The sequence below is a fragment of the Pleurodeles waltl genome, chromosome 5 (assembly GCF_031143425.1).
Source record: "Pleurodeles waltl isolate 20211129_DDA chromosome 5, aPleWal1.hap1.20221129, whole genome shotgun sequence".
NCBI lineage: Eukaryota > Metazoa > Chordata > Amphibia > Caudata > Salamandridae > Pleurodeles > Pleurodeles waltl.
This window is the reverse complement of record NC_090444.1, coordinates 1,685,897,808-1,685,914,825: the sequence shown is the minus strand read 5'-3', so window position 1 is coordinate 1,685,914,825 and position 17,018 is coordinate 1,685,897,808. Positions and strand designations below refer to the sequence as shown.

General features: G+C 40.6%; 1 protein-coding gene across 4 annotated transcripts in view; it reads right to left on the bottom strand.

The window, feature by feature from the left end:
* KLHL29 (kelch like family member 29) overlaps positions 1-17,018 on the bottom strand; it is a 1,044,731-nt gene that overhangs the window by 558,187 nt on the left and 469,526 nt on the right. The window lies entirely within an intron of this gene.

The window sequence follows — 17,018 nt, the reverse complement described above, 5'->3', positions numbered from 1 at the left end:
CATCCACGCTTATAATATTACTAAAAGCCAAACGTAGCTGATCATTTCCTGCAGGCTTCAAACAATTTAGCATTTCTAATTGGATATTTGTCTCTATGGCGAAAGCTTTTTTAAAGTAGTCCACCCAAGTCTTGGCTGGAATGACAGTGTCCATGGGCGTCTCATATTTATCGCTCAATAGTAGAGAGTTAACCACACGCCAAAATGCAGTTGTATCTTTGATTTTGCTTGCAGCCGTCAATTCCTCCCATGCGGATTCACTTAGTTCAACTTTCCTTTTGGCAAGAACTTCTTTATAATTTTTCCTGGCAATCTTAATTGCTTGTCGATCTTTGGGAAATGCATTGATTGTTTTTCTTAGCTTGCTTAAGGATGTGGTACATGCGTGGTTAAACCATCTTGGGCCATGGACTTTATTAGCTCGTGGAGGCTGTAATTTCTCCGCCATATATTTTGTCAGAGAGGAGAATGCACGAATAATTTCATGGGGGGCCTTATCTTCATCCAAAGATGTCATAACATCTGGCCATTTATTCAGAAATAAATCTCTAAAAAAAGTATTACTGTTTATCTTCCCCCATTTGATTGTGAGCCCTTTTTGGGATGAGAGCTTCATAGCAGGGTATCGCTTCCCCCTTCTTGAGTCACTTGTCAGATCTAAATTAATCTCAATGGACAAGGGGTTATGGTCACTAAAACAGGTCGGGGTAACCCTGAATTGTCCTGTAATAGGGGACAATTCTCTAGAGTAAATAATATAGTCAATAGTGGTATGAGTGTCCCCCCTTACAAATGTTGGTATCCCTCTAATAGCTGGTGTGGGAAACAAAAGAGAATTTACTGTTATCAAAGAGTTAAGGGCGTTCCCATACGGGGAGTGTTTGAAGTGTTGAATGGGACTGTCATTCTCATCCAGGAGTCCACAACAGTCAAAGAACTCTGGCTCGCATAGATGGGCATTAAAATCACCAACCCAGACTATTCTTAGGTCCTTTTTACTGGAGATTGTTACCTTATGTATTAAGGTCTCCAAACTACTGACCACTCTAATGTCCGAGTTATCAAAGATGTTGTTATAGTAATTGATCAGTAGTATATCGAATGGTTCTACTAATTTCAAAAATAGGGCCAGAAAAAAAGGGGATAGACCCACAACACGTGCTTCCATCCCTCCAGCCTCCACAGATAAGAAGGTAGCCAGACCGCCCTTGGCTCTACCTGCGGGGGCCTTGGTTGCAGGAACACAATATGTGGTATAACCATTAATATGTGGTGATTCTGTGAGCCAGGTCTCCTGACAACAAATAATGAGGTTTCCCATCACTAATTCTATCCAATCAGGGTTTCCAATTTTTGATTTTAGACCTGCAACATTCCATGAAATAATCCCTAGGGGTGTCATACCCTGTGTATCATGTATATCAGGGACTCCTTTCAATTCTAAGAGGGACTGTGGGAGTACGTATGTCTCCAAAGGGCCTTGCAAGGATGGCTCAGTTACTAATGGTCAATCTAACTGCTCTAGTGAGGTCAGGGTCTCAAACCTATTAGACAGTGTCAAGGGGGTTAGAGAGACCAAGGTTGCTGGGATTCTGATTCCCAGAGTAGGTTAAATCAGGATAACGTGGGTTTGATAACGGAGGGAAAAACTTAATCAGACGTTGGACTCTTATAAGCCCTACAGATGATCTCATAGTTGAGAGGTGGTGGTACAAAGCATTAACAGTCCAGGGGGTCCTAAAGTTTATTATAATACAGGGGATGAGCCAAGCCAAGGTACCCTTCTTACAGTTAGAATGTCCCTGTGGAAATCAACTCGCCCTCCCGTATGTCTTCCTACCCAATGAGTCACCTTATTCAACAGTGACATGTGGGACTCGGGGTGGGTGCTTTCCAGTATGGGGGTATTTTCCAGGATTAAAATATAGGGGGCACATGCCAGTGGTATCCTTGGGCAAGCTACCTGAGTACTTAAAGTCTCCTGGACCAACAAGCCTTCCCGTTTGTTTGTATCCCACTGAGACTGTAGGTTTGTAGAATCCTGTGAAGCCTCTATGTTCAGGGGTTTTTGGGTTGGGTTCTGGGCAGGAGGTATTCTAAAGTTCTGATGGTGATGGATAGGTAGAGCTGGTAAACGTTCACAATGGAATGAATGGTCTGGGATTCTGCCCTCGGTGGTATAGGTTTCATATTTGTTATAGATTCAACCTTCTGCTCGAGAATGGCCACTCTCTCCAGAACCAATGAGCACAACTTTTTAATGTCTCTAAGTTGATCTTCAATTTGTAAAAAACAAGTTTTAATTGGATCCGAGTTTTTTGGATCTTTTGCCGGGAAGCGCATCCAAGTGCCGGGAGACAAGTGAGAAGGTCAGGAGTCCTTTAAATCTTAACAGCGCTCCCGCCGTCGCGGGAAGCACGTCCAAGTGCCAGGAGACCAGTGAGAAGGGCAGGAGCCCTTTAAATCTTAACAGTGCTCGCGCGGGCGGCGCCCGGGCCAAGGGCGGGCCCGTCCTTGCCCGTCATTGCCAGGAAGAGGCACCCCCCTGACACCCATCTAAAGACGTCTGGATTAGGCAGCCCAAATGTATATGGCTACCTGAAGGTACTGTGCCGGCGATTATTCTCCATTCAATTAAAGGGGGTCTTCGGGAAGTGCGTATTTGGTGCCGCTGGGAAGGAGGGTTGAACTCTAAATTGAAGGACGCGCTCCGGCCTCGCGCAAGGACTGACATAGGCGAAATACGCGCAACGTGCAAGTCATAAGTCAGGCCTACTACTCTACAACTGCAGGGGGTTCGGTGTGGCAAAAGGTTGTGTCAGGACATTTGAACCAAGCAGGATCTGAGTATAATTTGGGTCTATTTTCTCCACCAGTCAGGGGGTCTGAGTTTGATACTATCCGTTAAAGAAATATACGGCGCCCTATCTTGGATAAAGGGACTAGCCTGCCAAAATGGGAAAGCGTAAGGGAGATAATGGGGGAAGGGAACCCACTCAGGAGGCCCCCCCACCTAGGATAATAACAAGTTACCTAACGTCTGTAATGGGTGCCATTGAAACAGAGATAGGGAGAGTAGAAGCTACTCTCGAGTCGTCTCTTGAGAAAGCAGGAAAGGTTGGGGGGGGGGGAAGGACTCTGCCGGCAACATCGCTATTGAGTAAGACTAAGAAAGGAAACCCTTGTGTAATAACAGAACTTGATTTAATTACTCCTACAACTCCAGAGAGTCCACCCTAAAAAAAAAACAGGCAAATAATTCCGCCCCATACGGCAGTAACCCCTATACACCAAGTGGGACCCCCTGTAGATACGGATGGCTCTGGAGAATCCCTATCAGGAGTACGTAAATCTCTTTCTAAACCCCAAAAAACAAAACAAACTATAGGGAAACAGCCAAAAGACCCAAAAAACTCGGATCCAATAAGAGTAATCAATGTTAATACGTATAGCACAAAAGTACAAACTGAAGTTAATCCACATTTTAGTTTCTGCGTTTTAACCCACTAACCTAAAAGAAAATGATTTCTAGGTAGAATAGGACATGGCACCCACAATAAATAATCAGCAATTGGAATGACTCTTTACTTCTAAAAAGATGTTTCAATTACAATGCTCTCCTAATGAAATTATGTTCTGACATGGCACACACAATAAATAACCCTCAGTTAAATCCACTCTATACTTCGAAAAACATATCTCAATAGCAAAGTAGTTATCTGACATACAAAGCGGCTCCGTTGCTTTTTCATGAAGGGCACTCTAGATTACCTCTAATTTTCATTTGCCTGATAGACCCCTAAAACAAACTTTCCAAAGTAGTTGACAACTTTGCCTTTTCATCTTTTTGCTAATTGCTTTTTCGTTTAAGCACAATGGCTAGTGTTTGATTTCGGTCAGGTTAATCAAATTAAAAGGTAGATACACACAATTCCACAAATTAAGCTATAGGCTCAACCCTCAAACTTTAAAATGTAGAGACTTTTTTAGAATTAAGTCAGGAACTCCATATGCAATTACAGAATAACGTTCGGAAATTAAGCTTTTAGCTTTGAGTTTACCAAATTCCCCCGCGTTTTTTTTTTTAATGGAACTAAACCACATGCATAACTTTCATTATTTGACTAAACAGATATTCATTAAATGGAAGAGTATCTGAGAGTGTGAAACCCTATATATTTATACGAGGTAGAACTCTTCGGGTTCTTCTTTGTTCTCCATTGTTATGTACATTTTTTCCTTCCCACGTACATGACTGTTTAATGCACTTAACCACCTTCGCAGTCCTATCAGTGAACAAATCAACAGCATACAGGAGCAGGTTATAATGACTTTCATTTACCCTTTCTCATGCAGTAAATGTGCAGGAGATCACTCAGAAAGAGAGAAAAAGCATCAGTGCAAGCATGCATCTCTACATCAATTCACTATTTGTATGGATTTTCTTAGTGGGATCTCCCAGAGTCTACTCATCCACCTGGGTCCATGGTGTAGCATGAACACAATAAATAAAGTGAACAGTCCCTTAGGAACACTTTTCATTGTTAATTTCAGAATACATTCCCATTTGTCGTATGGAAGAAGATTTCAAATGCAGTAAACAGAAACATCTTATTTTATGTACTATATAGTCAAGAGTAAAAAAAAAAAAAAACATTGTGTATCATGGATTGCCCCACTCAAAACTGCTTGCTCTCCTGGAATAAAATGCTCAACAATAGCCCAATGTTTAAACCTTTCCAAGTATTTTAGAAGCCATACTGATTAGCGAAATAAAACGGTATGACCGTGGTTTGGCTGAATTATCCTATTTTTTTAAATAGGTCTCGTCAGTGAGACTTGGTGACTCTTTGGAAAGCGGCTTGAGTGTGTTATTAAATTAAAATATGGACAAAGTAGCCTACCGCCCCTGCTTTGATTTGCCTCCTACACTTGATACCGAATGTGTTGCCTTACTCTAATTCATATTATTTTCAAAATGAAACATCTCTCTTTCTCTTACCCCCACATCTTCCATCAATCCATAATGATTTTGTTTGCTTCAATCAATATTGGATCTAGTATACAGCCTCCACAAATGCCCTTCTGATGTGCCTCTTGAAACAGACATCTCTTCCATTTTTATGACTAATAAGGGGCCATCTACCACCTGTCTCGAGAAATCTTTCTAGTCCTTATTCCGCATAACAATTTCCATTTGTGCCCACAACCTTTTGCAATGTGATGTGGAGTCACGTGTTCCTCAATGTCCGAGTCAGCCTGAATGACTTTGAAGAGGTGGTGTGCGGCCTCAAGGAAGGATGTTCGAGTCCCACAGACAATCAAACACTCAGTATAAACTAAGAAGTCACAACCCTTCTACATGGTGTTGGAGTCTCAAATGTGTTGCTTCTCCTTGCAACAATGAAATAGTCACACCCACCAAAGAAGAGTATAATTTCCATGCACCAATTCTAACCTTCCGTTTAGAGTTATGTCGCATCTTTTAACAGTTTTACATTTTGTTGCACCTTCCATGAATCTGAGGTTTAGACTAAAACTGTGCCAGAACATGCATTCATGTTGATACACATGGAGCTGGCGTTTTTGTCTCTTTCAGACCAAATTGAAATCATCAACTCTGACCTTTTGTAGAGAAAATGGGTAAATTATTTGCTACATATATCAAAAACAAATATTTTTAAGCACAATCACGGTTAAATATCACTTCCAATATCTAGGTCTGCTCCGCGTGGTCAGTTACATTGATCCCATGAACAAAGGAAAAACATTTTTTGCCTGTGCAAATACTATTAGTAAGCCGCTGTTATGAGGATAGCTAGTACACTAAAAATAGTAGACAAATGTGCTTACAGCCTAGTGTATAGTGCAAGCAAAGGCTTACGATAAAAATAGAAAAGAATACTTAGGTTCATAGCATGAGTTGAAAGTTGAGTTTTGCATGTACTGTGTCTTGGTCCCGAATCACAAAAAGGGTGTACAGTATAACAAGTGTTAGGTATGCTTTCTCAAGATCATAGTTTTCACCTTCTTTACTAATTCAGGGTGTTTACTACATGTCATAATTTACACAACCATTATTTTGACACACCCCTGGGAATGCTCACGAGAAAAAATTATTTTAATAATCTATCAGAGCAGTGAATACATAAATGATTAGTCTACACTGGTGTCTACCATTTGCACATAATGATTTTCAATGCTTTTTTTAACCTGGCATAAAATAACCTATGTATTGATCCATATTTATTTTTTGCTATCTTTTCTGTTTTTATCCGTATTTAATTTGGGGTTTGTAAAACATTAGGCTGCAACTAATATAATTCCACACTTATGTAACTGTCAAATATACAATAGTACTTCAATGATGAATACCCACTAGTGATAAATAAATGCATTTATATCAAAATGTGCACATTTACTTATCAAGCTTGCGCACATTTGCAGATGTTTAAGCCTCAGTAGAAAATATGTTCTCTTTTTTACTCACTTACCTGTTGATCCACACAGTTATTGGGCTGGCAGGCATGACTGACAACATACTGAATCAATCAAAAAACAACCTAATTTACGTTTCTATCCACATTTAAAAAGAAATACAAGCTTAGAAACACATGTTTTTTATCGGTGGAAATCAGTTAAAACATTAAACTGAGAGCCATAATTATAATTTTTAAACCACATACAAAATCAAAATAAATTAAGGTTTAAGCTGTTGTTGGCGGATACCATAGGAGACGGTAGAGTGCGGCATCTGAAATCAGAATTTCCTAGGTGTCCATTTGTGGCACACCATAGCTCAAACTGGTGATATGCAGGAAGAATGAAGAATTCGAAAAGGCAAACAATTTGACATAGCTCAACAGAGTTTAGCGGGACCTCACAGCACTAAACTCAATCATTGACAAAGAAGGAGAGGAAATTAATAGAAGGATGCCAGAATTTTCAGGATTATTTAAGGAGCCAGAATTAACGTTCTGAGTAGCAATGCCTGTGTAATCTCAGATGCAAGGAAAAACAAACTCAACAATGGACAATACAGAAGGACAATAGCTGTCCACCAACAAAGAACTCGCCACACCACACCAACATCGTTCTTCTTACATGCCGTCCAAATTTATAAATATACAGAAAGGCTGATCCATGAGCAAATAATGTCATGAATTCATCAAAGAATCACCAGTGTTCAAATGATGAATTATAACTGAAAGAACTTTCATACAGGTACATTCACAGACATGAAGAATGTTGGGGACAAATTGGCTGCTGAGCGCTCCTCATGCTGCATTAATTTGTTGGAAGTGCGTTTAAGTGAACCTGTGTCACTGAAGCTACTCACCGGAGACAACTCAACTTATATTTAGGAAGGGGCATGAAAGCCACTGGATCCCACTAATCTCCCTATCCACAGTCTGTTTACTTGTTTACAGATTTATGATTGAAGCATAATGCACCCACACTGCACAGGTTTTAAATATAGCCTATCAATTACGTCACACTTGCACTATGAGTAGGGCACAATACAGCTTGAATTCTGTTTATCTGTAGAAGTAATTATACCATCACGGTGAATATCACTGTAGCACTTTCCATCTCATTAAGAAAATAATTAAATGTAATGCTTGAGCAAGAATGCAGTCATCTTTAAAATTACAATTTGTGACAGTGTTAAAGAAATATCTAGTGCATTGCTACGCACTGCATACAAAATTCAGATTATAATTTTGTTAAATTCAATACATTGATTTCCTTGCAGTTCTTGGAAAGAGTAAATGGAATCTGAGCTGCTTATATTTCAACTATACCCGAGCATCTCACACTTTATTTAACTTTCACAAAACAATTATCAAGCATTTGCTTCCATACTTCAACCATGGACTGGACACCGGGAAGAAAATGTTGGGTGACAGACTCAGGGAACTGGCGGCCAAAGATGTGACTACCATTTATAGACAAAGACCTCACATGGAGACTCAACAAAATCTCTTTATACAAACTGAGCCCAGCTCAAGATACACTCAAAGGAGGGTGCTTGAGGTGTTCAAGCTTCAACTGTTCTGATGAGCAATACTGGTGAATGAATAAACACAGAGAAGTAATATACATATTCAGGAACCTGAGAAAAATAATTAGCCAACTGACACGACAAATTGAAAGAAAAAGGGAAAATGGAGTAAAGCATGTTAATCAATTTCAGAACTAGGCAATGGGTGAGATCATTAACATAAAAGCCTCTGGAGACCATATGCTGAGAGTCAAATTTAGGCTGACGCATGAGTACAACCAGTCAGATAAAGTTTAGGGGCCCGATTTCGAGTTGGGTGGGTGCCCTGCCTTCCACTAGCGGAGCGGAGGTAATAGCCTTCACTCCCTTGGCATTCTACCACCCACCATAACTACAGACCTCAATTGGCTTGACAGGGATTTCTGTGCCTTCTCCTTTTAAGGAACTAAAAGTTAACTGAACGGCCACCATGTCTTTGTTTTACAGAAACAAACTTCCAAAATGGGAGTTTCTTTTGTAAAACAAAATACCAATGTACCGCGCATCCTGGGAGTTTTCTCCCCCGGGTGAGAGCTTTTTTTTCTTCTTTTCTTCTGTCAAGGACTAGCAGGCTTTATTTGTTAGAGCTGACAAAACAAAATACATTAAACCATCCGCTCTAAAAAGGCAGCATGGTCAGCTTTACTTACACCAAGGGCCCCAAGTCCATCATGCCATCAGTGTAATTGTCCCTCAACGAATCCAGTGGAGGCATAGCCAGTGGAAACAGGACAGTCAAGGCTTAATAGAGCAGAGGGACAGTCAGTTTAGTATAAAGTATACTCCACCATGTTGGAGTGCTCTACCTGTACACAACCCTTCTCAAGACCTCGAGCAGACGGGTGCATGATTACAAGTGTGACCACTGCAGTCAGTGGAACTTGTACATTTGTTAACATTCTCAGCTTATGAAAGCTTCATGGTAAATCCAGACAGGCAGGGAACCACAACGGATCCAAGGTTAAGTTAGGGAGATTGTCATGAAAGGATATAGGACAAAAACTATTCCAAGAATAGTGGGTCAAATTATGGAATAAGCACTATTCCTTTTGGTTCAACTGTTGACCCTTAAAAGCAGCAATCTTACGATGTTGCCAAGGTGATCTACGCCCACTTAAAACAATGTGATGTAAATACATCTTGAGGCACTTGGAATTAGGCTGCATAAGTCGTGCACCAAATTTTTCAACTAAAGCCTGAATTGACGAGGTGTCTGTTTGCAAGTAATATGTCACTTGGCTTCATGTGATTTGTTTAATTTTTTGACCTTTTCAGTCCTTTCATGAATGGACTCACACAGATATGCCTTAAAACATTTTTAAAAGAGAACATTTTTAGAAATTAAAACGAAATAATAATTTAGAAGGGGAGAACAGAGGAAGAGAGAGGGCAAGACAGTGTGGGAATAGATAAATGAATAGGTATTTTAATTTTGGTCAGATTCATGTACATTTTGTCCGAGGCACACTAACACCATAACTAGTTTAGAAGGGTCATAGTTATGGCGCAGTCTAAATTCCAGATGCAGCACACGGATCCCACAGGCCCGGCAAAAACAAATTCTGATGTGCCTACCTAGCTCTCATCTTTCTGAGGTCAACAAATGAGACCACTGAATTGGGTATTCTAACAATATGGCGTAAGCACCAAGAAAGTCCTTTTGTATGAATAAGCACTTTATAAAATAGGTGGGTATGTCACAGACCAGTGGTTCCCAACCTTTTGACTTCTGTGGACCCCTACTTTATCATTTCTGGAATCTGGGGACCCGCACTGAATCATTAATGGAATCTGGGGACCCCCCCCAAAGAGTAATTACTGAAAGCTGGGGACCTAATCTATTAATATTATTTAATTTTCTAAGCAGTCGCGGACCCCCTGAGGAGGATTCGCGGCCCCCAGGGGTCCCCGGACCACAGGTTGGGCACCACTGTCATAGACTACCGTGACTGCCCTAGTTACCTCGATTGTTGTTAAAGCACTGGTTACCTAATTTGTAAAATAACAAAATCAAATTGATTTAAATATACAATTAACATGCAGTAAAGGGAACCCATATAAAATATTACTACAAGTCCAAAATAAGTAAAAAAATTCAAAGTGTTTCTAATATACCCAATCAGAAAGGAAAATAAAATCCAACATGTGAATAATTCATTTTGGTATTGACAGGTTATCAGAAGACAACCTGGAAGAAAATATGGTTACTAAACCTTTCCTATAAAGGACATTGATAAAGTCAGAACACGCTGATGTGGTACCCTAGGTGTAAAAGTTAGTTGCCTCCTTATATTTTGCTAGTCTCAAAACGTCCAGTAGTATGGTGCTGCAGAAAGAATCCAATCACATAGGATGGGAAATTATTTAATGTTACACTGTCCACCGCCTTGACTATGACGTCCTGTCAAGTAGCCATATGTCCATTCAGATAATCACTGGCATGAACATAGCTCTTCATTTGCAGATGATACTGTACAGCGCTGTATTGGGCAGTGCTAACACAAGGAAAATATCTGCTGTCATCTGGGAGGCTGCCAACTAATGATCGCCAGACAGGGGCATCTCTACTATTAGTGCAGCAGGTACAGTGGAACCGGGACCATAATTGTGCGGGGCTCACTCCACCCCAGAACAGCTGTTTTTTAAAACCAATTTGGAAGTGAGTGGTTTATTTTCCTTGCTTTCATAGGGACCCACTGTATTTTTTGCTATTCTAAGGGTGCCAGGCTGCTCCTGGAAGCACTGAATTTGGGAGACCCTATTACTAGGGAGGACTTAACAGAATGTCACTTTGGCTAAGACTCGACAAAAAAAACATCCTAGACATGCCCTGATTTAGGCTGAGTGGTTCCAGCAAGTCTTCAATTATTTGCTTGTCATTCCATCCCCTCGACTTCCCGTACCATACCAAAAGCCCTTCATGCATTGCCAGTCGTGAGGGCCCAACATAAAGTCTGCTTTCTGCAGGTTTAAAGGTGTACACTTTGTGAATTTATGTTAAACAATAATTAGTTCACAAGGGCTTTATGAAATGTGGGCGCTTTGGTGACTGCAGGCACGGGAGCCGCATAAATTGTAAAAGTAAAAACATAAATTGGTGGCAGAGATTTTACAGCCATGTCCCTAATCGACCATCCTGTGTCTCAGCCATTAGAAACGGGAAGGCATTCTTCAGTGAGCCTGCAGTAAACAACCTGGAGTTCACGAGGATTGCGGACGAGCCAATTTCCGATTACTCTGTTTCCAGCCTTCGATTGCAAGCATAAGCCTCCTAAATTAACAGACAGCTGTACTCATAGGATCCATAAAAGCGATCGATCGACCGTATTTAGCCACGGGAAGGAATTGCTGGCCTTCCTGAAATAGACGAGCTAAAACGTGCGGGACCTGCCTCTCGGTTAATAATTCACAAGCCAGCAGCAACGTGGAACGATATATTCTAATTTCTGCCGCCTTCTTAATGCTTTACCGTGCAACAGCTGCACTCATTCCCGATTCTGCAGGGCGACGCGCCCGTCATCGGCGTTTCTATTAATATAAATTATTGGCACAATATCGTTCACCCGTATTGCCAGCCCCAGGCCTGGCATTAGTCTCCAGGTAAACCCTGCATTCAGCACATTCTGACCCAGCAGACAATGCAAGTCTGCCCGCTTTAGTGTGCCAGTGCGAGGATAATGGGCCTCTGACCTCGGCCTGCCCTGTTGAGACCCACACAACCGCTGTCTGCTACGCCTAAGTACCTCAAAGAACAAGCATTTGCAATGCAACCGGTCTCGCGTTTGCTTGAGTTAAAGCAATTAGCATTGTAAACGCCTAACCGGACTTTTCTTGCCACATAATTGAAAATGAAAATAAAACAGTTTCACATAACTAACTGGACTTTTCTTGCCATATAAATTGACAACTAAAAGTTTCACATAAGCGAGCGGACGGCCGCCATCAGTGCAAAGCAGGCACACAAAGGGAAATTAAAGTTCACTCAGAGTGAAACCTATCCGCAAAAGTGCAATTATCCATGTAACCACCAAAAGTGCAATTACCTACGTTACCGGCAAAAGTGCAATTAACTACGTAACAGGGTCGATGTCATGCAAAGCGCTAGACTTCTGCCCAGCGAGATCGCGCTGCGAAAAAAGAGAAAAAGTAGTCCAGAAACCAGACTGAAAACGTGGAGCCTTGTATATTTTCAGTACTTGGTTGCTGCGCTTGAGGAGGGCTAAACACTGGAAAAGGCATGACGTCTGCATGCCTTTCACTAATGAAAGCAAGCAGATTTTAAAAGGCAAGCTCACTAACCAATGAAAGACACTGACGTGACATGGGCGTGGTTTGAAGCCCAAAGAGAAATTACAACACGGGATGGAGCGCTTTGCGTTCACCCGTAAAAACGGTGAAGGCAAACTGAGCCAGCAGCACACAGAAGCTCTGACATGTACCAGGGCCTTTTTTATATCTTTGTTAAACACCTTGACCCCCATCATTTGGAACAGAAATCGAAACGGGTCTACCAAAGGTAACATACAGAATTATAGATGGGTGACAGTGAATTAAGGGGAGGTTTTTCACTACGGGGTTCTGAGTGGCTTCAAGTGGACACAAAAAGAGCAAAGTCTAAGATGTTACTCAAAACCCAAGATGAACATGCATTTGCTATGCAACGGGTCTTGCGTTTGCGTTGTAAACTCCTAACTGGACTTTTCTTGCCACAAACTGAAAATGAAAAGTAAAACAGTTTCACATAAGTGAGCCGACGGCTGCCATGAGCGCAAAGCAGACACACAAAAGAAAACAGAAGTTCGCTAGCAGTGAAACTTATTGGCAAAAGTGCAATTATCCAGGTTACCGGCAAAAGTGCTATTATCCATGTAACTGGCAAAAGTGCAAGTATACATGTAACAGGGTCGATGTCATGCAAAGCACTCAACTACTGCCAGCGACATCACGCTGCATACGAACTAAACAGAAAAAGTAGTCTAGAAACCATACAGAAAACATGGAGCCTCATATGTTTTCAGTAGTTGGCTGGTGCACTCGAGGAAAGCAAATTTTAAAAGGCAAGCCCACGAACCAACCAAACTGATGGCAGTGACATGGCCGTGGTTACAAGCCCAAAGAGAGATTACGACAGGGACAGAGCGCTTTGAGTGCTAAACCCTAAAAATACCCCCATTATTTCCTTTTTACCATCCATAATTTTTACCAATCCACCATTCTCTGCCCCTGCTTGCAACAGACATATGGTGCAGAAGAACAGTGGGTAAGCAATGCATAACACAACTTCTCCACACTGCCCAAAATGTCCAAAAACTACCTAACCTCTTGCCACCACCCCTACAGTCTTTCCATCCCTCCAGAAGCCTGCTCCCCAGCGCTGGTCTGAAAGGCTCTCATAGAGGCCAGCAGGAGCAGGCTGGTGTTCATTTATGATGTAATAACAGTGAGTAACGAGCTCTGCTACCCAATGCTACTACATCATTGTAGTAAATTACTCAATTTAGAATCCAGTTATTCACTCTAAAGCCTCTCTGTCATACACAAGAGGATTATTATGAAACAGCAAATGTTACCTAAAGTCTTAGAGGATCAAAGAAGTCCAGGCCAGAAATTGTTTCACAAAACTGAGTCTTGGACTGCTACAGTACCACCAACATTCACACAAAAGAAGACACACTTTTGCCTTTACTGTACTCACCCACAGCTGTTTCATTTTTAATATCAGAAGACACTGCTGCCAATACACTAAAAAGTATTTTAAACATGTTCCTCTTTTTTTTTTTTTACCTCTGAAGGCGGCAGCATATATTAAGGGAAAGCGCCTTTCACCCTTGTTTTCTACCTAGCAGTTGGAGGAGCTAACTGGAGTTTGCTGTGTTTGTGAAGGGGTGGGGTTTTGAAGAAAGTCTCTGAGGAGCAAACAATACTGTGTAGTATTTCCAGCTAAATCCATATTTCAAGGGCATTGTGTAAATTAATATTATTATCATTATTACTTGCAAATATTACACTGATGATCTGTTAAATGCCCCTCCTTGCACATAAAGAGGGCCTCCTGCATGTGCTTTTCTTATGTGGTCCAGAGTTCTTTTTTCTTTTCTTTTTTTTATTTTTAAAACCTAATTTTAGTGCCCCTTCACTGCGTTTTTACTCATACTGCTTTTCCGAAAACGCTCTTGAACTTATTACCAAACCCCCAGTTGAAGCATTGTGAGAACTAGTAAGAATGTAATTTTGAGCCCAGGATTAAAGTTAGCAGTTAAATATTCTTCCTGGGTTTAAATAATAAATTTCAGTGTCTGGAGGTTTTGCCAGTTTGAGGTTAGTTAAATGAAATCATTGCTTAATTTGCTAAATAATAATATTAATAACAATGACAACATTCATTATAATTATTATTATTGTTATTTAAGAACCAGGGCAAAGGTATTTTTCAGGAAGCCATTTTTGTAATCAAATAGAGGCTGCTACATGTCCCACACAGATGCAAAAAAACACAATGAAAGCAAAATCCAGAGAGGAACAGACTTCAGGGGCCTAATTTATTACTACTGTTCATTATATTCAGTGCTTAATTTGTGCCGGTGTAGGCCGTTGCCGGCACCAGTACTTGTTTCAATAACACCAACACTTATTTATGACAGTCAATAAAGAAGTCTGGACTTCAAAAAAAAAATAACTGCCATGTACGCTCACAAATATGTGCCGGGATTAAGAAATAAGTGCTAATGCCATCACAGGCACTAACTGGGTTCTCAGTGAAATAAAATACAGTATTAAACTAGGGCCCTAAAAGTCTGTCCCTTTCTGGATTTTACTATTGTTGTGTAGCGAAAGAAATTCGTTTTCCTTTCATTTTTAAACATCTTTAAAGTCACGCTGGAAAATACTACTCAATAATGCCAAAATACCTCAGCCTCCTGGACTGGCTTAGGGAACTTTCTAATTGTTTCATTTTGAAATGGTTGCAATTTGGCGTGAACGCTGCATCAGAATCAGAAATAAAATAAGTATCTGTAACAGGACCGGAGTTGTTCAGAAAATAAATAATAACACAAAAGCGATGAAGGAGATTGATCAGTCTACGACATTAACCTTGTTTTTTCTTAGAAATCAGTTCCTTTGACAGAAGATTACAGTAAATCTTTGCTTAGGTTGCAACATTAATATTAGTTTGCTAATTTCTTCCTGTGTAAAAAAAAATGCATGTTGGGGGAAAAAACCCTCCAAGGATAATTTAGCTAAATTGCTTTTCAGAGCATCATGTAAATCCTTGCACCTCAGTAGGCGTGCTCATGTTGTGGAGATTTCCCTTGGGAATGAAGTTGGGAAGGCCAAACAGCTGCCTCAGTGCCGGATGTGGCTCCATGATTATGTCAGTGAGCAGGGCTAATGTAGCCCGTCATCTCTTGGGACAGAGTCTAATAGCATTGCGCTACAATAACACAATGTCTTTTAAAACAACAACCCAGAACTAGTTGACCTTAAAATTTAAATCACCAAATTACATAAACATGTATTAGCTAAGCAGAACGATTCTGTGGATTGTAGGCTAAGCTATAGTTCTATCTCTTTTAAGAAACTTTTTTTCATGCCGTTGACTGCCTGTAGAGTGCATTATTAGCATTTCTACAAGGGGCATGCCTCTCCAAAAGTGGGCAGATTCAGTGCATGATTTGAACTGGTGGTGGCTGTTGGGGTGCACCGGGACTCACTTATGGGGACTGGCACTTATGTTTACTCATCAGTAATTTCTCGAGAGGATGAAACACAAACGGGACAAAGGGAGAAAGCAGGAACCAGTAAAAGTGAGATAAAGGGGAAGGGAGTGTCTGGTAGTGGATTAAGTAGGCGTGAAGTGGATTCAGGACTACGCATCCTTGGTATTCAGCACACTGACATTTAATAGTGCAGGCCGGATTTCTGAGCAGCGCTTTAAGCACCGGCACTCATTATTTTACAAACTAAGCACTGGGCATGTTATCGATATTTTCGCACGTTTGGACAATGTACAGCCTCTTTATTTCTAGGTATGCATTTTGAAGTGTAGTAATATTTGCAAGCATATATAAACAAATGAAAAGCCTTCAACCATCAAAGAGAAACCAAATTTTGCTTAGGAGTAACAGATTAGCTGTGGACCAAATATAAATCACATATTATTGTAAAATTTACGAACTGTATTTCAACCACATAATTTGCTGTTGGTATAAAAACATAAGAAAAATGATAAAGGCAAGTTTAGCTATTTATGAGGTGGTTTTGTGAAAGCACACGCCTTCACAATGATACATATATACATATAAAATGTTGTGACAGAGAAGTTTATGTGTTTGGCAAGTGCACATATAATGCTAGGCAGAATGGACCCAAAAATACAAAAGATGCTTTGGAAAGGGAAATCTTATTGAGGCTGGTAATTTAGGTAGTTTCCCAGGGCCTCAATGGGTCGTAACAAGCCACTCTTAGTCTAAGAAGGAGGCCTCTGAATGAGAGAAATAGCAGAATGTCATATCAGGTATACAGTCTTTACCACATGGTCTTTACTCCACAGGATATCACGCCGGTAAGTACCACAAAAGCCTTTTTTGGTACTTTACCATGCAGGTAATGTTTATTTTTTATAAACACATATATTATCTAAAAAAAGGGAGGATAGGGTTATTGGATGGGTAAGGGATCGGGGGGTAAGAGCTTTAAAGAGTTTTTTTAGGGGTAAGTGATGTGTAAGGGTAAGTGGTAATAAGGGTGTTTTAGGGTTCATGAATGGGCAAGGGTATGGGTAAGAGTAGGTGGTAGTAAGGGGTTTACAGGGGTTTCTAAGATTCAGGGAGGGATAATTGTGCAGGTTACGAAATGGTTTATAGGATCATAGTTGGGCAAGGGTACAGTATTCACAATTTTCTCAGCAAATCTAATGAATAATGAAACACGTGGGTCATCCTTTAGTCTCTAAGTAGATGAGGGAGGGGGTCCA